We start from the raw sequence: 24,731 nt of genomic DNA on the forward strand, positions 1-24,731 counted from the left end.
ATCAAAGATCACTTCAAATGTCGATTGTGTGCCATCTGGGTAAGAAATTAATTTATTATTAGGATCAGCAAATGGGTTAGTGCAGACCTCTCGTACAATATATTTAGCAGGAACAGATATTAAAAACTTACTTGTGTATGTAGATAATATCATCTCTACTAAAGAAGATCATATCAATGATATGAACTATGTTCTAATAGGTTTTTTTTTAAGCAAACGTATATCTATCTTAGAAAAAAGTTTAAGTTCTTCAAAAAAGTGTCGATTACCTAATTCATTGTGTTATGTGTGAGACTAAAAAGAGGCCAGATAAAAACAAGATTAAAACAAGTCTGGGTCTTAAAGCTTGTATAGGTGTTTAATGAAAGACTTCACTTCAAAAGAACCCTAATTGAAATTTTATAAGATTTACAATAAAAAACAAGAGAGAACGCTATGGTCGAGTTCCACGGCTATCTGAAACCCGTTACTCAGCTAGTGGAATTGCGAAGAGAATTCCACCGTTTTTGCCGGTTTCTGGGCGTTAGAGTGGGCGTGGCAAAAACTTTTTTGGCAAATCGAGAAAAATTTATAAGTCTAACAAAGATGTGAAAAAATATCGAAATATTTTTGAAAGTGTGGGCGAGGCAGTTTTTGTTGGTTTGTGGGCGTGGCAAAATGTTTTTCTGCAAATCGATAGAAATTTACAATACTAATAAGAAAATGGAAAAATTATCAAAACATTTTGTTTGTGGGCTTTGGGTGGGCGTGGTAACATAAATCGACAAACTTGCGCTGCGTCTCTGGAGTCTGTATGCTTAATCTCCACTTTCTAGCTTTTATAGTTCCTGAGATCTCGACGTTCATACGGACGGACAGACAGACAGTATACCCTTTTACTCTACGAGTAACGGGTATAAAAATACACAAAAAAATCGAGTAATCGCCCGAAAAGAAAAAAGATTCTAGCGTTAGAAGACATAGACTTATTTTCAACAAATGGAAAACTCTTCCCCACATTTTCTATGCTCGCTATTGTACAGCCGATCGCATCAAGAGCTATTGTTGACGTAAAACCTTAATTTTTAATATTGTTAAATGTAAATCCTAACACACAAATAAGTTATTGCCATTTTTACTAAATTTTACTAAATAAGTTCTATATTAATATTGGTTAACTAGCAACTCTTAGCGCGAATTAAAAAATGAAAGATACCATGGAGGCTATACTACTAAAGCTGTGACGTTCAGCCGTGCCTCGGGTAGTCAGGGATGGCCAGGGTCGTCCAGGAAATTTCTTTGTTTCAGGACAGTGGTGCTAGAGAGGAATCCCCGACCCAAGTCCCAGTGATAACGCGCAGAGTTAACCTTAACTAGGCTTAAATATAGACGCAGAGTTTATTCATTCCTTTTCTTGGTTACAACAATTACGTAGAACTGTCCGGGACTCCCTCGGCCTAGTTTCCGGCTTCCACAGCGGGGCTCTTCGTATCTCGCGTCTTCGTCCGGGGACGCGGTCTTCCGTATGCGGCCGCTCCGAATTTCGTCGAGTACCCTGGAATCAGCGTAAGCCGATGTTGTTGGGCCCTGAAGTCGGCGTAGAGAATTATACGGGACCCTGAAGTCAGCGTAGAGAAGTATGTGGGACCCTGAAGTCAGCGTAGAGAATTATGTGGGACCCTGAAGTCAGCGTAGAGAATTATACGGGACCCTGAAGTCAGCGTAGAGAATTATACGGGACCCTGAAGTCAGCGTAGAGAATTATATGTAGGACCCTGAAGTCAGCGTCGAGACGTAAGCAGGACCCTGAAGTCAGCGTAGATACGTAAGTAGGACCCTGAAGTCAACGTATAGACGTAAGCAGGACCCTGAAGTCAGCGTAGATACGTAAGTAGGACCCTGAAGTCAGCTAGGGTGGGGTATATACGTAGGGGTTGAGCTTACTCTCCAATAGTTACCACTTGTTGATCCCGGTTCTGATCTTGCTGCTTTCCCGCTCGCTGGTGACTTCCACCTCGGTCAACTCCGACCACCGACTGATCATTCTGAGGCCAGCCGCCCGCTTTATATAGCCCTTGGCTTAGTGTGCCCGTATGTCCGTATGTCCGAATTGCCCGACTTAGTGTGGCCGGGTTTCGGGGTTAGTGTGCCCCTCTAGTTATTTGGGCGCGCGTGCGCGCCTTGTTTGAATTTGAACTTGTTTATGATGATTATTTATTATGTTTTGGTTTTATCTATTATTATGTATTATGTCTTATTTATTATGTATCATGTATTAGGTATTATTTATTATTTATTATGTATTATTTATTATGAATTATTTATTATTGTGCGCGGCCGCGTCACACTCCCCCCTCCTTTGGGAAGTGACGCTTCACCGTCACATAATTGCCACGGTTTGATATGATGCGCCACCACCTTTCTCCGTCTTTTTCTAGCCATCGCCGTTGGGTCCTTTTCTGTTTGTGCGCCAGGTTTGCCCTTATCTTTGCCATCACTTCGACCAATATCCTGGCTCCGATTGGCACCGTCCACCCCAACTCGTTGGTGGTCTCGGTGTGGAGCTCTAGTATATCCCTGTCCGGCGACGCAGATTCCACGGCTCTCGTCTCGTTGTCCTTCCGGGTTGGCGGAGTGCCCGCTGCTACCCTGATCGTGCCTGTTGTCGGTGTCGTACGGGCCTGTGCTTATATAGGCCTTCCGGTGGCCTTAGTGTGCCTGCCTTCGCTTCTCATTTCTCCCGCTTTTATAGTTCCTGAGATCTCGACGTTCATACGGACGGACAGACAGACAGACAGTATACCCTTTTACTCTACGAGTAACGGGTATAAAAATACACAAAAAAATCGAGTAATCGCCCGAAAAGAAAAAAGATTCTAGCGTTAGAAGACATAGACTTATTTTCAACAAATGGAAAACTCTTCCCCACATTTTCTATGCTCGCTATTGTACAGCCGATCGCATCAAGAGCTATTGTTGACGTAAAACCTTAATTTTTAATATTGTTAAATGTAAATCCTAACACACAAATAAGTTATTACCATTTTTACTAAATTTTACTAAATAAGTTCTATATTAATATTGGTTAACTAGCAACTCTTAGCGCGAATTAAAAAATGAAAGATACCATGGAGGCTATACTACTAAAGCTGTGACGTTCAGCCGTGCCTCGGGTAGTCAGGGATGGCCAGGGTCGTCCAGGAAATTTCTTTGTTTCAGGACAGTGGTGCTAGAGAGGAATCCCCGACCCAAGTCCCAGTGATAACGCGCAGAGTTAACCTTAACTAGGCTTAAATATAGACGCAGAGTTTATTCATTCCTTTTCTTGGTTACAACAATTACGTAGAACTGTCCGGGACTCCCTCGGCCTAGTTTCCGGCTTCCACAGCGGGGCTCTTCGTATCTCGCGTCTTCGTCCGGGGACGCGGTCTTCCGTATGCGGCCGCTCCGAATTTCGTCGAGTACCCTGGAATCAGCGTATGCCGAAGTTGTTGGGCCCTGAAGTCGGCGTAGAGAATTATACGGGACCCTGAAGTCAGCGTAGAGAAGTATGTGGGACCCTGAAGTCAGCGTAGAGAATTATGTGGGACCCTGAAGTCAGCGTAGAGAATTATACGGGACCCTGAAGTCAGCGTAGAGAATTATACGGGACCCTGAAGTCAGCGTAGAGAATTATATGTAGGACCCTGAAGTCAGCGTCGAGACGTAAGCAGGACCCTGAAGTCAGCGTAGATACGTAAGTAGGACCCTGAAGTCAACGTATAGACGTAAGCAGGACCCTGAAGTCAGCGTAGATACGAAAGTAGGACCCTGAAGTCAGCTAGGGTGGGGTATATACGTAGGGGTTGAGCTTACTCTCCAATAGTTACCACTTGTTGATCCCGGTTCTGATCTTGCTGCTTTCCCGCTCGCTGGTGACTTCCACCTCGGTCAACTCCGACCACCGACTGATCATTCTGAGGCCAGCCGCCCGCTTTATATAGCCCTTGGCTTAGTGTGCCCGTATGTCCGTATGTCCGAATTACCCGACTTAGTGTGGCCGGGTTTCGGGGTTAGTGTGCCCCTCTAGTTATTTGGGCGCGCGTGCGCGCCTTGTTTGAATTTGAACTTGTTTATGATGATTATTTATTATGTTTTGGTTTTATCTATTATTAAGTATTATGTCTTATTTATTATGTATCATGTATTAGGTATTATTTATTATTTATTATGTATTATTTATTATGAATTATTTATTATTTATTATTGTGCGCGGCCGCGTCACACTCCCCCCTCTTTTGGGAAGTGACGCTTCACCGTCACATAATTGCCACGGTTTGATATGATGCGCCACCACCTTTCTCCGTCTTTTTCTAGCCATCGCCGTTGGGTCCTTTTCTGTTTGTGCGCCAGGTTTGCCCTTATCTTTGCCATCACTTCGACCAATATCCTGGCTCCGATTGGCACCGTCCACCCCAACTCGTTGGTGGTCTCGGTGTGGAGCTCTAGTATATCCCTGTCCGGCGAGGCAGATTCCACGGCTCTCGTCTCGTTGTCCTTCCGGGTTGGCGGAGTGCCCGCTGCTACCCTGATCGTGCCTGTTGTCGGTGTCGTACGGGCCTGTGCTTATATAGGCCTTCCGGTGGCCTTAGTGTGCCTGCCTTCGCTTCTCATTTCTCCCTCTTTTTAGTGTGCCCGTCGGTGGGGCCACTTTGAGTTCCTTTTTCGCGCCTTCCTGATCTGATATATGTATTCTTATCGCCTATCGAGTTTTGTCCCTTTGCACCGATATATCGTTCTCCTGTTCGAACCCTCTATGATGGTTGTCCGTGCTTATGTGTGGTTTGGTGTCTCCGATATATACTCGTTTTGTCTTTCGCGTTTTCGGGTCCTTGACTGACAGTATTACCGGGGACACAAACCCTACCACTTTCCATGGTCCGTCGTATTTTGGGGCTAGCTTGGCGTTGAATTTTTCCGCTGCGTTGGATAAGTGGTGTGCTCTGCACCACACTAGTTCTCCTCTCGCTGTTTCATTCCCATTTTCTTAAGTCGTAGTGCCGTCTCTGTTGTTCTGCTGCTTTTCCATGTGCTGCCGTTCTTCTCATGTTTCCTATCGTTTCACTTTCTCCATGCTTTCCTCTTTCAACCGGACCTCCGTTTCTTTGTCGAACACTGTGTTGGGTATTCGTAGTTCCTTTCCCAGCACTATCTGTGCCGGGCTGTACTTTGTGGACTCCGACGTGCTGCTATTGAAAGCCAGCATTAGTTCTGGTATTTTATCATCCCAGTTTGTCTGGTCCTCGCCTGTTATTTGGGCGATCATTGTTTTTATGGTCCTATTGGTTCTTTCCGTGGGGTTTTCCTGCGGAGTGTAAGGGTGAATTGCTGTCTTATTCCCCATCTCTCCATCTCTTTCTTTGTTTTGCGTCCGGTGAATTGGACTCCATTGTCTGATATCAGTATTTTTGGAGCTCCATACCGTGTCACTATTCTTTCTCGAAAGACCCGTAGGAATGAGTCCGCTGTCGCCTGTCTGATGGCTGCCAGCTCCACCCATTTTGAGAACTTATCCACCATGACGAGTAGTGTCGTGTTCCCATGTTTTGACCGTGGTAACGGTTCTACAAAGTCGACACATACTGTTTCCCAGGGGGCTTCTGCGACCCTGGTCAGCATTTTCCCTGCTGCCTTTTGTTGCTCCACTTTGTACTGCTGGCAACTCTCGCAGCTCCGCACGAACTTCCGCACGTCTTATGTTAACTGTGGCCAGAAGTACTTGTTTCTTATTCTTCTCGCCGTTTTGAACATTCCCATGTGCCCTGCTTCCGCCTGGCAGTGGTTCTCTGCGAGGATCTGTTGTACCTCCTCTTCAGGCACGCATAGTTTCCATGGGTGTTGGTCCCTTCTATCTTTGCTCAGTTTATACAGACGTTTCCCATCTCTCCGGAATTCTGTGTTTCCTGGATCCTCCTGTAGCTCCCTATTCTTCCGGTCTATCCAGCTTTCCGTGTTTCTGATCGCCTTTAGTTCCGCCGGTGGGGCTCTAGATAGTGTGTCTGCTACTACATTCAGTTTCCCTTTCCGATATTGTCAAACTGGTATGGCTGGAGTCCCAGTGCCCATCGTGCTATCCTTCCTGCCGGACTCTTGATCGAGTTTAGCCATCTAAGCGCCATATGGTCCGTAACTACTATGAAGTGGTATCCTTCCAGGTACATCTTAAACTTTCCGATGCCCCAATGGATTGCCAAGGATTCCTTTTCCGTTGCGCTGTAGTTTTGCTCTGCCTTACTCAGTTTCCGGCTGGCAAATTATATGACGTGTTCACCGTCCTCTGTTTCCTGGGTCAGTACGGCTCCGATCCCCACGTCGCTGGCGTCTGTCTGCAACTTGAACTGCCTGCTGAAGTCCGGGCATACCAATACCGGTGCTTTTGTCAGGCTCTCCTTTAAGCTGTCGAAGGATTCCTGGTGGCGTTCGTTCCACTCGAACTTTTTCCCTTTTCGGATTAATTCCAGTAGCGGTCCTGCTTGCTCCGTAAACTTTGGTATAAATCTCCTATACCATGACGCCATCCCGAGAAAGCTGTGTACCTCTTTGGTGGTCTTAGGGGCTGGTAGATCCCTGATTGCTTCCACCTTTTCGGGGTCCGTTCGTATGCCCTGGTCGCTTACTACGTGTCCCAGATATTTTAATTCCTTTTGGAAAAACTTGCACTTGTCTGGCTTGATCCGTAGGTTCGCTCGTGCTCGATAGGTGCTCTTCCTTGGTTCGTCCTATCACGATTATATCATCCAAGTACGCGAAGGCGAATGGCTCCATCTCTGGCCCGATGATGTTATCCAGTGCTCTCTGAAACGTTGCTGGCGCTGTGGTTAGTCCAAATGGCATTACTGTCCATTGGAACAATCCTCGCCCTGGTACCGTAAACGCCGTATATTGTCTACTTTTCTCTTCCACTGGGATTTGCCAATAGCCCGACTTTAAGTCGATGGTGCTTATAAATTTGGCCTCCCTCAGTTGGTCGAGAATAAAGTTCATACGTGGCACAGGGTATGCATCCTTCTCTGTCCTATCGTTCAACAGCCTGTAGTCGATGCACATTCTCCATTCGTTATTATTTTTCCTTACTAACACCACCGGTGCGCTGTATGGACTTCGTGATCGTTCTATCAGGCCCAGGCTGAGTAATTCGTCTACCTGCCCATCAATTATGGCCTGTTGTTTCGGATTTCGCGGATAATACCTCTGTTTAATAGGTTTGTCGTCCTTGAGGTATATCCTGTGCACTGCTGCGTTGCTGACTCCCTCCATGTTTTCAAATATGCGCTTGTTCTCCTCCAGGAATGTGTCGATTTCCTCTTCGGATGGCTCTCGTAGCGTCGTCGCCTCTCCTTTGTTTCGCCCCTCGTTCCTCCTCTCGTCTTTGCCCCCTCGTATCTCCAATTCTAATCCGCCACATCTCAGTGTACTTTCTGCTCCCGCCAGAAAGTCCATCCCTAGTAGGATTCCGCCATCGACGTTCGGCAGGATCATGAATGTTATTTCAAATCTCCGACCCCCGAACTCCACTTTCGCTCCAAATCCTCCGATCGCCTTCCGCCGTGATCCGTCCGCCAGCGATATTTCCGCGTTTATCCTGATCCACTGTCCCTCTCCTCTTAGATCCTGGAACATGTTCCTACTTATCGCGCTTCTCGTCGCTCCGGTGTCTATTATGCCCTTGGTACTCCTACACCCTATTCCGAATTATGCTACTATTTGGTAGCCGTCCCATCTCATATCGCCTGTTGCTGGACCTATTCTTCTTGCCTGAGCTGCCAGCTTTACTGGCCCAGGCCTCCTCCGTTTCCCGCCTTAGCTCGGCAACACTCCGTTGTCCTGACTCCGTTCCTTCCGCACACCCAGCAGAACAGCCTTGGTGGGTTGCCGCATGTGCGGGCCGTATGACCGGTTCCTCCGCATCTCATGCATATCTCTGGCCTTAGTGCCTGTGGTCCTGCTTGTCCGGATTGTGCTTCCGTTTGCTCAATTTCCTCCACTTCCTCGGCTAGCTTAAGGAACTCCGTTAGCGTTGTAAATCCGTTCCTCCTTGTGTACAGTTTTAGCTTGCTCCTGCAGTTCTTGTACACCCAATCCAGCTTTTCAGCTTCCGACAGTTTCGTGAACCTCATGAGCTTCCTCAGGCTCATCGCGTATTCCCTTGCTGGTTCGTTCTCTCTCTGTCTCAACTGTGCTATTTGGGTTTGCAACTGCTCCTCGTACCTCGGTGGTAAGAAGTACTCCAGTAGTTCCGTTCTCAATTGAACCCAAGAGTCGATCTTTGTTGGTGTCGTGTTCCACCAATCTATGGCGCTTCCCTCCAGTATAAACGGCATTGTTTGGACCAGCTGATCGTGCCGTAGTCCGTAACCGGTGGCCCACTGCTCCATTTTCTCGAGGAATTCCAGCGGGTTTGTCGTCCCCTGGTATCTGATCCCCCAATTCCGCACTCTATCGATTGTTCCCGTTTCCATTTTTCCTTCCATCTTTGTCTCCTTCCCATCGTCCATCCTTGTCGAAAAAGCGGCCAATGTTCTCCGTAAGTCCTTGCTTTTCCCCGACGGATCCAATCCGAATTCACTTGTGTATTCTGCTAGTTCGGGTTTTGTTGCCATATCACTCTTCCGGCGTCGGTTTCCTCTAGTCACCACCTTAGCCTGTTCGGGCGCCACCTGTGACGTTCAGCCGTGCCTCGGGTAGTCAGGGATGGCCAGGGTCGTCCAGGAAATCTCTTTGTTTCAGGACAGTGGTGCTAGAGAGGAATCCCCGACCCGAGTCCCAGTGATAACGCGCAGAGTTACCCTTAACTAGGCTTAAATATAGACGCAGAGTTTATTCATTCCTTTTCTTGGTTACAACAATTACGTAGAACTGTCCGGGACTCCATCGGCCTAGTTTCCGGCTTCCACAGCGGGGCTCTTCGTACCTCGCGTCTTCGTCCGGGGACGCGGTCTTCCGTATGCGGCCGCTCCGAATTTCGTCGAGTACCCTGGAATCAGCGTAAGCCGATGTTGTTGGACCCTGAAGTCGGCGTAGAGAATTATGTGGGACCCTGAAGTCAACGTAGAGAATTATACGGGACCCTGAAGTCAGCGTAGAGAAGTATGTGGGACCCTGAAGTCAGCGTAGAGAATTATGTGGGACCCTGAAGTCAGCGTAGAGAATTATACGGGACCCTGAAGTCAGCGTAGAGAATTATACGGGACCCTGAAGTCAGCGTAGAGAATTATGTGGGACCCTGTAGTCAACGTAGAGAATTATGTGGGACCCTGAAGTCAGCGTAGAGAATTATACGGGACCCTGAAATCAGCTTAGAGTAGTATGTGGGACCCTGAAGTCAGCGTAGAGAATTATATGTAGGACCCTGAAGTCAGCGTCGAGACGTAAGCAGGACCCTGAAGTCAGCGGAGATACGTAAGTAGGACCCTGAAGTCAACGTATAGACGTAAGCAGGACCCTGAAGTCAGCGTAGATACGTAAGTAGGACCCTTCGTTTCCCTTGTTTCCTGGATCCTCCTGTAGCTCCCTATTCTTCCGGTCTATCCAGCTTTCCGTGTTTCTGATCGCCTTTAGTTCCGCCGGTGGGGCTCTAGATAGTGTGTCTGCTACTACTTTCCGATATTGTCAAACTGGTATGGCTGGAGTCCCAGTGCCCATTGTGCTATCCTTCCTGCCGGACTCTTGATCGAGTTTAGCCATCTAAGCGCCATATGGTCCGTAACTACTATGAAGTGGTATCCTTCCAGGTACATCTTAAACTTTCCGATGCCCCAATGGATTGCCAAGGATTCCTTTTCCGTTGCGCTGTAGTTTTGCTCTGCCTTACTCAGTTTCCGGCTGGCAAATTATATGACGTGTTCACCGTCCTCTGTTTCCTGGGTCAGTACGGCTCCGATCCCCACGTCGCTGGCGTCTGTCTGCAACTTGAACTGCCTGCTGAAGTCCGGGCATACCAATACCGGTGCTTTTGTCAGGCTCTCCTTTAAGCTGTCGAAGGATTCCTGGTGGCGTTCGTTCCACTCGAACTTTTTCCCTTTTCAGATTAATTCCAGTAGCGGTCCTGCTTGCTCCGTAAACTTTGGTATAAATCTCCTATACCATGACGCCATCCCGAGAAAGCTGTGTACCTCTTTGGTGGTCTTAGGGGCTGGTAGATCCCTGATTGCTTCCACCTTTTCGGGGTCCGTTCGTATGCCCTGGTCGCTTACTACGTGTCCCAGATATTTTAATTCCTTTTGGAAAAACTTGCACTTGTCTGGGTTGATCCGTAGGTTCGCTCGTTGCAATCTTCTGAACACTTCTTTCAGTTTTGATAGGTGCTCTTCCTTGGTTCGTCCTATCACGATTATATCATCCAAGTACGCGAAGGCGAATGGCTCCATCTCTGGCCCGATGATGTTATCCAGTGCTCTCTGAAACGTTGCTGGCGCTGTGGTTAGTCCAAATGGCATTACTGTCCATTGGAACAATCCTCGCCCTGGTACCGTAAACGCCGTATATTGTCTACTTTTCTCTTCCACTGGGATTTGCCAATAGCCCGACTTTAAGTCGATGGTGCTTATAAATTTGGCCTCCCTCAGTTGGTCAAGAATAAAGTTCATACGTGGCACAGGGTATGCATCCTTCTCTGTCCTATCGTTCAACAGCCTGTAGTCGATGCACATTCTCCATTCGTTATTATTTTTCCTTACTAACACCACCGGTGCGCTGTATGGACTTCGTGATCGTTCTATCAGGCCCAGGCTGAGTAATTCGTCTACCTGCCCATCAATTATGGCCTGTTGTTTCGGATTTCGCGCTTGTTCTCCTCCAGGAATGTGTCGATTTCCTCTTCGGATGGCTCTCGTAGCGTCGTCGCCTCTCCTTTGTTTCGCCCCTCGTTCCTCCTCTCGTCTTTGACCCCTCGTATCTCCAATTCTAATCCGCCACATCTCAGTGTACTTTCTGCTCCCGCCAGAAAGTCCATCCCTAGTAGGATTCCGCCATCGACGTTCGGCAGGATCATGAATGTTATTTCAAATCTCCGACCCCCGAACTCCACTTTCGCTCCAAATCCTCCGATCGCCTTCCGCCGTGATCCGTCCGCCAGCGATATTTCCGCGTTTATCCTGATCCACTGTCCCTCTCCTCTTAGATCCTGGAACATGTTCCTACTTATCGCGCTTCTCGTCGCTCCGGTGTCTATTATGCCCTTGGTACTCCTACACCCTATTCCGAATTATGCTACTATTTGGTAGCCGTCCCATCTCATATCGCCTGTTGCTGGACCTATTCTTCTTGCCTGAGCTGCCAGCTTTACTGGCCCAGGCCTCCTCCGTTTCCCGCCTTAGCTCGGCAACACTCCGTTGTCCTGACTCCGTTCCTTCCGCACACCCAGCAGAACAGCCTTGGTGGGTTGCCGCATGTGCGGGCCGTATGACCGGTTCCTCCGCATCTCATGCATATCTCTGGCCTTAGTGCCTGTGGTCCTGCTTGTCCGGATTGTGCTTCCGTTTGCTCAATTTTCTCCACTTCCTCGGCTAGCTTAAGGAACTCCGTTAGCGTTGTAAATCCGTTCCTCCTTGTGTACAGTTTTAGCTTGCTCTTGCAGTTCTTGTATACCCAATCCAGCTTTTCAGCTTCCGACAGTTTCGTGAACCTCATGAGCTTCCTCAGGCTCATCGCGTATTCCCTTGCTGGTTCGTTCTCTCTCTGTCTCAACTGTGCTATTTGGGTTTGCAACTGCTCCTCGTACCTCGGTGGTAAGAAGTACTCCAGTAGTTCCGTTCTCAATTGAACCCAAGAGTCGATCTTTGTTGGTGTCGTGTTCCACCAATCTATGGCGCTTCCCTCCAGTATAAACGGCATTGTTTGGACCAGCTGATCGTGCCGTAGTCCGTATCCGGTGGCCCACTGCTCCATTTTCTCGAGGAATTCCAGCGGGTTTGTCGTCCCCTGGTATCTGATCCCCCAATTCCGCACTCTATCGATTGTTCCCGTTTCCATTTTTCCTTCCATCTTTGTCTCCTTCCCATCGTCCATCCTTGTCGAAAAAGCAGCCAATGTTCTCCGTAAGTCCTTGCTTTTCCCCGACGGATCCAATCCGAATTCACTTGTGTATTCTGCTAGTTCGGGTTTTGTTGCCATATCACTCTTCCGGCGTCGGTTTCCTCTAGTCACCACCTTAGCCTGTTCGGGCGCCACATGTGACGTTCAGCCGTGCCTCGGGTAGTCAGGGATGGCCAGGGTCGTCCAGGAAATCTCTTTGTTTCAGGACAGTGGTGCTAGAGAGGAATCCCCGACCCGAGTCCCAGTGATAACGCGCAGAGTTACCCTTAACTAGGCTTAAATATAGACGCAGAGTTTATTCATTCCTTTTCTTGGTTACAACAATTACGTAGAACTGTCCGGGACTCCATCGGCCTAGTTTCCGGCTTCCACAGCGGGGCTCTTACCTCGCGTCTTCGTCCGGGGACGCGGTCTTCCGTATGCGGCCGCTCCGAATTTCGTCGAGTACCCTGGAATCAGCGTAAGCCGATGTTGTTGGACCCTGAAGTCGGCGTAGAGAATTATGTGGGACCCTGAAGTCAACGTAGAGAATTATACGGGACCCTGAAGTCAGCGTAGAGAAGTATGTGGGACCCTGAAGTCAGCGTAGAGAATTATGTGGGACCCTGAAGTCAGCGTAGAGAATTATACGGGACCCTGAAGTCAGCGTAGAGAATTATACGGGACCCTGAAGTCAGCGTAGAGAATTATGTGGGACCCTGAAGTCAACGTAGAGAATTATGTGGGACCCTGAAGTCAGCGTAGAGAATTATACGGGATCCTGAAGTCAGCTTAGAGAAGTATGTGGGACCCTGAAGTCAGCGTAGAGAATTATGTCGGACCCTGAAGTCAGCGTAGAGAATTATACGGGACCCTGAAGTCAGCGTAGAGAATTATGTGGGACCCTGAAGTCAGCGTAGAGAATTATACGGGACCCTGAAGTCAGCGTAGAGAATTATACGGGACCCTGAAGTCAGCGTAGAGAATTATATGTAGGACCCTGAAGTCAGCGTCGAGACGTAAGCAGGACCCTGAAGTCAGCGTAGATACGTAAGTAGGACCCTGAAGTCAACGTATAGACGTAAGCAGGACCCTGAAGTCAGCGTAGATACGTAAGTAGGACCCTGAAGTTAACGTATAGACGTAAGCAGGACCCTGAAGTCAGCGTAGATACGTAAATAGGACCCTGAAGTCAACGTATAGACGTAAGCGGGACCCTTAAGTCAGCTAGGGCGGGGTATATACGTAGGGGTTGAGCTTACTCTCCAATAGTTACCACTTGTTGATCCCGGTCCTGATCTTGCTGCTTTCCCGCTCGCTGGTGACTTCCACCTCGGTCGACTTCGACCACCGACTGATCATTCTGAGGCCAGCCGCCCGCTTTATATAGCCCTTGGCTTAGTGTGCCCGTATGTCGGAATTGCCCGACTTCGTGTGGCCGGGTTTCGGGGTTAGTGTGCCTCTCTAGTTATTTGGGCGCGCGTGCGCGCCTTGTTTGAATTTGAACTTGTTTATGATGATTATTTATTATGTTTTGGTTTTATCTATTATTATGTATTATGTCTTATTTATTATGTATCATGTATTAGGTATTATTTATTATTTATTATGTATTATTTATTATGAATTATTTATTATTTATTATTGTGCGCGGCCGCGTCACAAAGCAAAGCAATAAAAGCCTATACTCAGTATCTCATAAAACTCCCATAGAAGTATATATAAATTATTACGAAATTTTATAAAAAGAACAAACTTAATCCAAAAAACAAGAACAGGGTTTATAAAATATATATCCAGGGAAAGAAACTCTCACTATTCTGCTTTTAATAAGTTATTGAGGAACGATACCATACTCTTGTCGTCATCTGGTCACACCACTTCCTGTCGGTTGCCGATAGCTCCCGTTGGTGCGGCGTTGCCACTGGTATTCTTGCACTGTGACCCGTTATGTGCCGATAGTTCCGATACTTTTGCCCATCGATTGACACTATCGAGTGCCGATCGACTGCCTTGTGATCGAGACGCCCCCTTCCCATAGCTTTAATGACTATAAGCAAACATTTTTGCCGGTAAGTTGGATTATAAAAGAAAACGTTTCATCCTTGTTTATCCTTTTTCTTCCCTGCAGCCTCATTTGGCGTGCATTGCGGTACCGCTGTACCGCACCTTCCTTTCATCGGGAATATGCGTTTTCCTTGGGTTAGGTGAGTGCATTACTCCTCTGAGCCCCGCTTACTTGTTGCATGCGTCCGTTGGCTCCGGCTTCGGCCTGACGCTGACACGGTTGCCTCTGCTGCCTGTATTTATGATACGTTGAGTGTGCCTGTGCCTGGCGTCAGTTGGGTAATCCTGATGATAATTCCCGCCCAAGCCTGTGTGAAATATATAATTTTATATATTTAATTGTGTATATAATTTATTATGTACAGTGAAATAGAAAAGCCTTAATAAACCGGCAGCCAGAAATTGGGATGTGGACAACATATTTTATTAAAAGCATTGGCATTTTAAGGGGAGAAATCACTGCTTCCCTACATATCTCGTAATCTTGCAGGATGTATTAAAAGGCATTTACAAGACACCGGCGCTTCTAAGAATTTCACTCAGATAGTAAAAGTATTAAAAAATATTATTACGTTGAAATAATCTTCAATGTAAATGCCATTCATATAATAAAAGTGCGTTCTTGTACCCTTGTTAATTATTTTAAAGAAATTTGGTGAAATAGTGGTACTAGAATGCAGGCTAAATGCAAATATAATGGAACATGAAATCAACACAGAGACCTTACAATTTGCTTAAAACAATGATCAAAGATCACTTCAAATGTCGATTGTGTGCCATCTGGGTAAGAAATTAATTTATTATTAGGATCAGCAAATGGGTTAGTGCAGACCTCTCGTACAATATATTTAGAAGGAACATATATTAAAAACTTACTTGTGTATGTAGATAATATCATCTCTACTAAAGAAGATCATATCAATGATATGAACTAGGTTCTAATAGGTTTTTTTTAAGCAAACGTATATCTATCTTAGAAAAAAGTTTAAGTTCTTCAAAAAAGTGTCGATTACCTAATTTATTGTGTTATGTGTGAGACTAAAAAAGAGGCCAGATAAAAAACAAGATTAAAACAAGTCTGGGTCTTAAAGCTTGTATAGGTGTTTAATGAAAGACTTCACTTCAAAAAAAACCCTAATTGACATTTTATAAGCTTTAAAATAAAAAACAAGAGAGAACGCTATGGTCGAGTTCCACGGCTGTCTGAAACCCGTTACTCAGCTAGTGAAAGTGCGAAGAGAAATTTCAACACTGACCGTTTTTGCCGGTTTCTGGGCGTTAGAGTGGGCGTGGCAACAACTTTTTTGGCAAATCGAGAAAAATTTATAAGTCTAACAAAGATGTGAAAAAATATCGAAATATTTTTGAAAGTGTGGACGAGACAGTTTTTGTTGGTTTGTGGGCGTGGCAAAATGTTTTTCTGCAAATCGATAGAAATTTACAATACTAATAAGAAAATGGAAAAATTATCAAAACATTTTACAAAAGTGTGGGTGTGGCAGTTTTGGGCGGTTTGTGGGCTATGGGTGGGCCTTTTACTCTACGAGTAACGGGTATAAAAATACACAAAAAAATCGAGTAATCGCCCGAAAAGAAAAAAGATTCTAGCGTTAGAAGACATAGACTTATTTTCAACAAATGGAAAACTCTTCCCCACATTTTCTATGCTCGCTATTGTACAGCCGATCGCATCAAGAGCTATTGTTGACGTAAAACCTTAATTTTTTAATATTGTTAAGTGTAAATCCTAACACACAAATAAGTTATTGCCATTTTTACTAAATTTTACTAAATAAGTTCTATATTAACATTGGTTACCTAGAAACTCTTAGCGCGAATTAAAAAATGAAAGATACCATGGAGGCTATACTACTAAAGCAAAGCAATAAAACCCTATACTCGGTATCTCATAAAACTCCCATAGAAGTATATATAAATTAGTACAAAATTTTATAAAAAGAACAAACTTAATCCAAAAAACAAGAACAGGGTTTATAAAATATATATCCAGGGAAAGAAACTCTCACTATTCTGCTTTTAATAAGTTATTGAGGAACGATGGTTCTCATTAAACCGATAGTGGCCCATAAGTACAAATAAAAACAAGAGAGAACGCTATAGTCGAGTTTCCCGACTATCTGATACTACTAGTAACGGGTATAGCAATTCCGTTTACAGATTTATTATACCATTTCTCGTTGAGTAAAAGGGTATTCTAGATTCTTTAAAAAGTATGTAACAGGCAGAATAGCCGAGTCAATCTGGCCATGTCCGTGAGTCCGTCCGTCTGTCCGTATGAGCGTCGAGATCTTAGGAACTATAAGAGCTAGAAAGTTGAGATTAAGCATGCAGACTCCAGAGACATAGATGCAGTGCACGTGTGTTGACCTATGTTGTCACGCCCACTCTAACGCCAACACACCGCCCAAAACTGCCACGCCAACACTTTTGAAAAATGTTTTGATATTTCTTATTTGTCTGGTAAATTTCTATCGATTTTGCAAAAAAAAATTTTGCCACGCCCTTTCTAACGCCCACAAGCCGTCCAAAGCTGCCACGCTCAAACTTTTGAAAAATGTTTTGATATTTTTTTACATTTTTGTTAGTCTTGTAAGTTTTTTCTCGATTTGACAAAAACCTTTTTGCCAGGCCTACTCTGACGCCCAAAAACTGTTGAAGTCTCTCCTTCGCACTTCCACTAGCTGAGTAACGTGTATCAGATAGTCGATTTGAAATCGAAAAATTGGTGCTCCGGTTTCCAAAATCGTAAGAATTTTGGATTTGTCTAGCCGAAATGAAAAGTAAATGCATTTTTTTTATATCAAATCAGATCTTATTTACTAAGGGGAAAAAATAGTTTACTCAGTGGACAATTGATGTTAATTCCACATCACCACAAGATCATTCTGCCTCTTATTTTATGAAAAATTTATTTCTGACCCCACTTCCCCATTGAGCACCTAAAACGAAATCGAAAGATTTGGCCCAAATCGAATTCGACAAAAAATTACCATTACCGGGGCATGCCTAAGTATAAAAGGCAATTTCAGGTAACCCAGACTTTAATAACTGTAAGAAAATAAAATTAAAGTAGAAACTAATTATAGAGTCAGTACTAATCAGATAGAAATGAACTCTAAAGTTCAAAGTCATTTAAACGAATTGACAAATTGATGAAGTGATGAAGACAAAAGTAACCTTTTTGAAACCATCTTACTCAATTATAAGTATATTAAATTTGTTGTTTTTTTTTTTGGTTAGTTTATCTTTATAAACAATATATATATGTTTTACGGGTGACTTTCCATCGAAAGTTCCTGCCTTCTCCGAAAATTATATGCGGCTTATTATCGCGCTAGGTCTAAAGGTGTAATCCTTTTACGCGGCGCATAAATGTCTTCCTCCAGTATCTGGAGAGCTGTGTTAATAATATGATCTTTTAATTGCAATTTATGTTTGCGCGTAAAGGTTTTTGTTCATGTTGTACTGTTTCGATTCCTAGATCCGGTGGTTGGTGGTTGTATCTTTTTCTATAGGTTCGGCCGATAAGACAGATTTTCGCTTATTACTCGGTCGTTTTTTCAGAATCCAATCAGTTTCTTCACTCAATACTTAGCCCGTGTGATAGCTTGTATTATCCGGGCGGTTACGACGCAACTCGGTTTTTATTTGTGTATTAAGAGTGTCTAATTCCTTTTTAATCCCCTCGCTCCAAAATTTAAAGCTTGTAGTCAGTTTGGCGTGTGGGAAGCTTTAGGGAATAGCTGGCTGATGGCGGGAATGGTATTATCCTTGAACTTTTTCTGAAAGGGTCTAATTGTTTATAATCATTTTTCTTGTTGTTATTGTTATTATTTTGCTTAGTGGTTTCCACGAGTATCGGAGAAGGAATGGACAGAAGTTAGAGAGATAATGCTTGTTGATCCAGACGTCGCCGGTTGTCCGGATGCTCTGTTAGGGATTTGGTTTTTTATACTGTGTCCTCAACCTTGCTGATTTTCAGCACGGGCCGCATAACACCTTAAACCAGTCCATTTGGATTTAAGTCGCCTCGTACGACAGGCTTACCTAATCTGGGGTATATGGCCCCTACCCGAAGGTTAATTATAATAAATGATCTGAAAAAGTTCTTAACATAAGCAAAAGTATTCTTAATAAACTCCGTGATTTTCTAAGATATTGTTGTCATTTAAAAGTTTCTCAAATTTCAAAATAATTGTGAACTACATTTTTGTGAGTGTATCTTAATATATAGGAAAATGAATATTTACCCATCAATATTGGATTTTAGGCATTGGGGTCCTTAACATGCGCTCAAGAAATGCTTTACAGAATCATTGCTCATTTCATCTCCAGAACATCGAGCGTCTTGGGTAGAAAGTTTAAGTGATGCATCTTTACAGTACCGATCTTACTTTAGTAATTGTGTCAGTGTGCTTCTTCGTCACCTATAAGCATTATCGACGTTGCGTTTGTAGCCGCGACGAAAGCCTTCATATTAAAGGGAGAGGAGTTAGCATGGAACTAAAAAATATATCAGGATTAAATGATCTTCTTCAAATTAGCAGTTTGAAGGAATGAAAATGTATACCCAGAGTCGCTAAAGGATAGGGGAATGCACCGGACACAAGGCCCTAAGTCAGAGGTAACCCGGTAGGCTCGCTGACCAAGGCCGTCGATCTCTTGCAGCTGATGCAAAGCACAAGGTAAGGAATTAACTCATTGCGCTGTCATCAATTCTGTTCATTGGTTTCATGATAATAAATAAAACAGATAATTAGTTTTTAAAAACGGTTTTAATTATTTTACAAAATACATAACTTTACAGTTCTACTTGGCCATCTAATGTTACGTTTCCACTATGAAAAATCTTATGACAAATACATAAAAAACTTTTATTTACGTTCTAACTAGACATTTAGGTACAGAAAAAATGTATTACACTAAATTAATGCTCTTTAATGTTTTTCAGAGTCTAGAATATGGACATGCGGGTTGCCTTCACAAAGACCGACAGCCAACGTAAGAATGTACAAGGAATAATTTGTTATAGAGAATAATGAAATACATATTTAAAAGTATTTAACGATAATACCACATAAATAAAACAATAAATAAAATATACATATATATAGGCATATCTTTAATAAAACTTTCTTGTGTAAAGCAAAATATTTATTGGTTTGAAACAATTTGTGACATTGGTATCTAAGTACCCGTGTGAAAAAGAGTCGGACTCAGAAAGAGGCATTCGATGTTCACGTACCAGATTGCCAGCGTATACTAGTCGTATTTAGTCGTGGGACCTTGGTATGCTTCGCCAACATAACGAGAATAAATATTAAAAGTGGCTGAAAAAAAATTGTTTACCGTTCGTCAGAAATCAGTCCTTACTATATTAATTCCCTTCACAATCCGTAAACGGACAACGTTTGTGACACACTCCTTTTTTTTGCGGCAGCACACATTTTAATCAGTCTGTCGAGTTTAATTTTTACATTATAAATTGTAACGAACTGTTTTTTTTGTTTCTGCTCGCTACGAATTACAACGGCTAGCTTAGAGAGTTTGTTTGTTCGTCCCACCAAATTTATGATTTGTGTGAGTGCCGACCAAAGAAAAGACAGAGTTTTAGATTAGATTAGCTTTAATAAACAATGGACTCCTAAGTCCTCGCCGTCGGCTGCGCGGCGTCGCTCTATCGTCGTCCTTCTTTCGTTGTACCGCGTCGTCCTTGACAGCGCAGCCGTCAAGCCGCTCGAATGGGGCTTAGCTCACGGTGCGTCCTCTTTCTGCTCGTCTAAAGTCCACACCGTTACTGTTCGACCTCTGTGCCCTTGGCCGGCATGAGTCCAAGGTCCTGCGCGGTACCGTTAGTTGAAGGACTTTCCGTTATGACGGGGTCCAAGGTTCATTCTTTCCCGCCCTTGACTCCTCTCGCATTCCAGCCGTCTTTGCTGTTGCTAGGCCGCTCCCCTGCACCCGAATATGTAAGGAGTCTCAAGTCTCCTCACAGAATTTATTGAATTATAATATATATATGAGTATGAGTATAAGCAAATAAACACTAATAATTAATTTTTTTGCCTCTTCTCTATTTTTTTTTTTTTTTTTTTTTTCTAACGCGCGAATCTTACGGCCACACCTCCCGCCCAACCGACCGAGGGGCGCTGCCGTGTATCGTACGGCTCGAATCGCGGGAAGACAGACGCGATATAGAAGACTGTAAAGGACGAGGAAATATATGTATATAGTAGTAAGATCTAAGAATTCGTTAAGTACGTTAGTATTGATCGCTTTAAAAACAGCAGAGTCAGAAATAGAGATAATAGGATAGAATCTATTATAGTCTGAACATAATACTCTGTAGGGATCATGCAACTCATAGTTAGATCTACAATGATTTAAAATTAAAGGAACGTCATTTCTAGTAAATCTGCTTGGAACAGTGAAGTTTAGCCGACTAACCAAGTCGGGACTATCCACTTCACCACGAATAAGGTTAAAAATAAAGACTGTTCCAAGCATCGTTCTACGGTTAGCTAAGGAGGGTAAGTTAATTAGCATTAATCTACTCGAATAAGGAGGTAGTCTAAGGCTTGCATCCCAATTAAGGTGCCGTAAGGCAAAAAGTAAGAAGTTCTTTTGAACCGATTCAATGCGGTCCAAGTAAACTTCATATTGTGGACTCCAAACGGGTGATCCATACTCGAGGATCGGACGGACTAGAGAAATAAATAAGGTTTTGGTCATGTAAGGATCATCAAATTCCTTTGACCACCGTTTTATAAAACCAAGCACACCCCTGGCCTTATTGACAATAGACGAAATACGGTCTGAAAATTTAAGTTTAGGGTCCAGAAGAACACCAAGATCATCAACATGTGTTATTCTGTCCAAAGAGCACCCACTTAAAGTGTAAGTTGCGTGCATTGAGTTGGCACGTCAAAAGGTCATAACTTTACACTTAGATCCATTTAAGTTCAATACGTTATCACGGCACCAGGTTTGAAAGCAATCTAGATCGGATTGTAACTCCAAATGGCGAGAAATGTCCTTATATTGCTAGCATAATTTTACATCATCAGCGTACATTAGTACACGCGAATGATTTATTATTAAGGGAAGGTCGTTAATAAATAAGGTAAAAAGGAGCGGATCTAGGTGGCTCCCTTGTGCGACGCCGGATGTGATTCGGAGAATACAAGAAAGAGAATTTTTAAAGAGGACCCGTTGCGTCCTGCCATTCAGATAACTTAGAATCCAATTTAGGAGATCAACAGGGAAACCTAATAAATCAAGTTTTTTTATTAAAAGTGAATGATTAACAGAGTCGAATGCTTTACTAAAATCCGTATAAATGACATCTGTTTGAAGATTATTTTTGAAGCCCTGTACTACGAAAGAGGTTAGCTCCAGAAGGTTAGTAGTTGTTGATCTGCGTTTCATGAACCCATGCTGACATGGTGATATAATTGACCTACAAAGGTGCTGCAAATGAGGAGTGATAACGTTTTCAAAGAGTTTAGGGATAGCAGACAATTTGGAGATTCCTCTGTAATTGCTTGCATCCGATTTGCTACCTTTTTTATGGAGATAAGTTAAACAGTTTTAGTAGAGGTTTGCACAAGGCTTCCGCACAGAATCTAAGCACACAGCCAGGAATTCCGTCGGGACCTGGAGAATAGACAGGCTTAACTCGCTGAAGATCATAAAGCAGTGAGCTTTTGTTTAAAGTGGGACAGAATATTAAATTTGACTTTGATACCGCGTAAGAGTAAGGCCGTTCGGAATGAGGTAACGTAGAATATGTGGTTTAAAAAAACTTGGCAAATATATCGGCTATTGCCTGATCCGATGTTACCGAAGTATTTTCAAAAAATAGTGAGGAAGGGTAACTGGTTGTTTTGCGCTTAGTGTTAAAGAAATTATAAAACTTTTTGGGATCCTGTGCGAACTGGAACATACAACGGTTTAAATAATTCTTATAGCACTGAGCGTTAAGCACGGTAAAATTTAACCGAGCACTTACATATTTAGAAAATATAGATTGAGAACCGGTATTTTTAAATTTTATATAAAGTCTGGACTTAACATTTCTTAGATGTGTCAACTCTTTATTAAAGCAAGGAGGTTTGTTAGAGGTAGACGGATAGTACATCGGTACAACGCTATAGTCGAGTTCCCCGACTATCTGATACCCGTTACTCAGCTAGTGGAAGTGCGAAGGAGAATCTTCAACACTGACAGTTTTTGTCGGTTTGAGGGCGTTAGAGTGGGTGTGGCAAAAAGTTTTTTGGCAAATCGATAGAAATTTATAGAGATAGATAGAAATTATAGATAGAAATTTTATAGAAATATCAAAACATTTTTCAAAAGTGTGGGCGTGGCAGTTTTGGGTGGTTTGTGGGCGTTAGAGTAGGCGTGGCAAAAAGTTTTGTGGCAAATCGATAGAAATTTACAAGACTAATACGAAAATTAAAAAATATTAAAACATTTTTCAAAAGTGTGGGCGTGGCAGTTTTATGCGGTTTGTGGGCGTTAGAGTGGGCGTGGCAACATGAATCAACAAACTTGCGCTGCGTCTATGTCCCTGGAGTCTGTATGCTCAATCTCAACTTTCTAGCTTTTGTAGTTCCTGAGATCTCGACGTTCATACGGACAGACGGACGGACAGACGGACGGACAGACGGACGGACAAACGGACGGACAGACGGACATGGCCAGATCGACTCGGCTACTGATCCTGATCAAGAATATATATACTTTATATGGTCGGAAACACTTCCTTCTGCCTGTTACATACTTTTCAACGAATCTAGTATACCCTTTTACTCTACGAGTAACGGATATAACAAGAGAGAACGCTATAGTCGAGTTCCCCGACTATCTGATACCCGTTACTCAGCTAGTGGAAGTGCGAAGGAGAGTCTTCAACACTGACAGTTTTTGGCGGTTTGTGGGCGTTAGAGTCGGCGTGGCAAAAAGTTTTTTGGCAAATCGATAGAAATTTACAACACTTTAACAAAAATGAAAAAATATCAAAACATTTCTCAAAAGTGTGGGCGTGGTAGCTTTGCGCGGTTTGTGGGCGTTAGAGTGGGCGTGGCAACATGAATCGACAAACTTGCGCTGCGTCTATGTCTCTGGAGTCTGTATGTTTAATCTCAACTTTCTAGCTTTTGTGGTTCCTGAGATCTCGACGTTCATACGGACAGACGGACGGACAGACGGACAGACAGACGGACATGACCAGATCGACTTGGCTACTGATCCTGATCAAGAATATATATACTTTATATGGTCGGAAACGCTTCCTTCTGCCTGTTACATACTTTTCAACGAATCTAGTATACCCTTTTACTCTACGAGTAACGGGTATACATATATATCAAATTATTTTTCAAAAGTGTGGGCGTGGCAGTTTTGGGCGGTTTGTGGGCGTTAGAGGGGGCGTGGCAACATGAATCGACTACCTTGCGCTGCGTCTATGTCTCTGGAGTCTATATGCTTATTCTCAACTTTCTAGCTTTTATAGTTCCTGAGATCTCGACGTTCATACGGTCGGACAGAAGGACGGACATGGTCAGATCGACTCGGCTATTGATCCTGATCAAGAATATATATACTTTATATGGTCGGAATCGCTTCCTTCTGCCTGTTACATACTTTTCAACGAATCTAGTAAACCCTACGAGTAACGGGTATTAAAATATTAATAAGTAAAGCGGACCTAGGAAAGTAACCGACAAAAAAATGAAATTAGTAGATAACAGCTTATGCTTATTATAATTATTTAAAACGATGCAGGAAATGAAATGAGAAATGAGAAATGAGAGAAACAAAGTTGTATATTGATAATTAAAAATTATTTTTCTTTTAGGATGAAATTCTAACTTCTAACAAGTCTAACTTCTTTATGGCAGGGGAGCATAATAGGGTGATGCATATTTAATTACATTTAGGGTCTTTCAAAAAATGTACTATACGGAAGACACCATCATTAGATGGTGGGCGTGGAAATTAACATCTAACACCACCCCGCCTGGCTTACATACAAATTCGTACTTCCTTCTCTCATATTAAAGCTTAATTAATTGTCGCTTTACTGTTAATTTTTTTACGTTTCTAGAAGAAACCCATTTAACCGTGTTTTGTTTTGTTTTGGCCACGGTTGTTTTCGTATGACGATCGTCTCTTTGTATAGACTCAGGAGGGACTCTATAATAAAACCTTTGTAGTAGCCACCATTATCCACAGCAAAAAACCCCCCACATCTCACGAAAGAATCAATGGGTCCCGCTCAGCTGTTGGTTAATGGTCGACAAGCCTGCAAACGGACTACACACTGGAATTGAATTAAGAACCAGGATACCCAGTGAATGTTTCCCTATTTCAACGGCGTTACTAAACCACAATTTCTACAATTTCACCAAAATGTTGTCTTCGTTTCTCAACTTGTAACATTACCATGCCTATGAATTGTAGATCTAGTAGTACCGGTCTTTTGTTTTTTATACTTTCGAAATTAATGCCTTGAGTTCTATTGTCGAATCTTAAAATAATAGGCATTACATTTTCGACATGCAAATTGAAATCGGGTAGCTGGTTTGGATCAGAACCATTAAAAGGTT

At 43.5% G+C, this 24,731-nt stretch overlaps 1 protein-coding gene and 1 long non-coding RNA gene across 2 annotated transcripts in view; both read left to right on the top strand.

Annotated features, from left to right (window-relative positions):
- Positions 1 to 24,731, top strand: part of LOC122625801 (protein CEPU-1) — a 249,645-nt gene that overhangs the window by 21,072 nt on the left and 203,842 nt on the right.
- LOC122625809 lies at positions 18,243 to 19,223 on the top strand. The gene is made up of 3 exons (XR_006326670.1): positions 18,243 to 18,330; positions 18,389 to 18,803; positions 19,070 to 19,223. It is a non-coding gene; the product is annotated as an uncharacterized LOC122625809 (long non-coding RNA).

This window comes from Drosophila teissieri, unplaced genomic scaffold, assembly GCF_016746235.2.
Source record: "Drosophila teissieri strain GT53w unplaced genomic scaffold, Prin_Dtei_1.1 Segkk7_quiver_pilon_scaf, whole genome shotgun sequence".
Taxonomy (NCBI): Eukaryota; Metazoa; Arthropoda; class Insecta; order Diptera; family Drosophilidae; genus Drosophila; species Drosophila teissieri.